General features: G+C 37.3%; 1 non-coding gene across 1 annotated transcript; it reads left to right on the top strand.

The window, feature by feature from the left end:
* The first annotated feature begins 315 nt into the window (after positions 1–315).
* Positions 316–422, top strand: LOC132191197 (small nucleolar RNA R71). Its single transcript, XR_009441225.1, has one exon. It is a non-coding gene; the product is annotated as a small nucleolar RNA R71 (small nucleolar RNA).
* The last annotated feature ends 1,310 nt before the right edge of the window (positions 423–1,732 follow it).

The following is a 1,732-nucleotide window of genomic DNA, read 5'->3' as shown; positions in this document are numbered from 1 at the left end:
AACCTTTTTACTGCAAACAATTTGTGCACTTACGAGTATATTAAAATTTTCAAAACACATATCCAGCTTTCTTTCCAAGGTAGCCATCTGAGTTTGAACTACACCAGTTGTGCTCGCTTCATATATGCCTGTCCATTGAGTCCTTGTCTCCCTATGGATGTGAATTTTTAGGAGTTCTCACTTAAAGTCTCAAAGAATTCTATGGCTTCCTCACTATTTTTCTCCATTAACACTCCGCCACATGTTGAATCTACAGGACTTTTGTTAGGATCATTTAAGCCTTTGTAAAAAGCTTGTACCTGATCATCTTGAGATAGATTGTGGTGTGGGCATTTGAAAAGTAGCTCGTTAAAGTGCTCCCATGCTTCCAGGAAAAGGTCTCCATCTTTTTGTTGGAAGCTCTAAATCTCCCTCCTCGATTTCCTTCTCTTTTGGGTTGGAAATAACTTTTTTAAGAACTTTGTGGCCAACTCCTCCCAATTGTCAATAAAACCTATAGCCAAAGAATTTAACCATAGCTTTGCATTATCTTTTAAGGAAAAAAGAAAGAGAATTAACCTGATTCCTTCTGCGGTTAAGCCATGGATATTCTGTGTTTTGCATATATGGGTCCTCTGTAGGTGTGCCTCTATAGTGTGGAACCATATTGAGTAGATGAGGAGATAAATTGTAATTGCTTCGCACAATGGGCTGGAAATCAATGCATGATGGCTGGTTGAGGTTTTGGGAATGAAGGAACTTTTCATAGGTCTTCGTACCAGTGGTGGATTCTCAACATGTTCGTTTTCCATCTTTTTCTCAACTTTGAATTCTTCTTCTACTTCGGAGTTGTCACTTTCCCTTTGTTGAATGGTCCGTTCAATTTCTGGAGCCTATGGAATAATGGCTAAATTCTGAGATTGACGATCCTGCATGAAAAAGAAAACAATCAGTTTATGAAATTGCAGTAGCTTCAGTGCTGCTGTCGGGATGTGCACTCGATCGCACTGGCTTGTGCTCTCGATCGCAGTGGTGTGCTCGATCCCTCTGGATTGGGCGCTCGATCACACTGCTACAGAGCCGAAACATAATAGAAATCATAGCAGCTTTAGTGTTGTTGTTTGAATGTGCACTCGATCGCACTACTGCATAACAGAAACTGAACGAAAACCAGAAAGCATGAACACATTAGGATTAAAAAAAAAAAACAATTAAAATTTAAACAGAATTAGCTAAAAACTTAAGGAAAAACTTCTAAACAAAATTCAACACAATCCCCGGCAACGGGGCCAAAAACTTGTTGTGCAAATATCCACCTAAATAATAGACGAATAAATGTACGTTTTACTCGCTAGTGCACAAGATCAAAATGATAGTATAGAAAGCAAGTATAAGATCATTTCCATGAGGATTGCTATAAATTATGCTTAAAAGAATTGCCTAAATAAATAACTGAATAAAACAAGATAAAATATTGAGTTGAAATAATAAGAATGAAAGGGTAGGGTTTTGATATCCACTGCTAATCATACTCGAATAAAATAAACAATATGCCAATGCTACAACCATATCAAGATACCCAATGTTTGCCAACCTAAGAGAATGGTATCTACTCCTTAAGCTATTTATCTCCATAAGCAACAAATCAGGCATGATATCTACTCTAATTCTTTTCTCTCTCAAAGGATTTAACATGGTATCTACTAAGTTGTCTTCAAGAAAGCATAAATCTATGGAGATCGGTGATAAGTGC

This window comes from Corylus avellana, chromosome ca8 (assembly GCF_901000735.1).
Source record: "Corylus avellana chromosome ca8, CavTom2PMs-1.0".
Lineage (NCBI taxonomy): Eukaryota > Viridiplantae > Streptophyta > Magnoliopsida > Fagales > Betulaceae > Corylus > Corylus avellana.
Note: the sequence above shows the minus strand (reverse complement) of the source record. Positions and strands in the feature narration are given on the sequence as shown.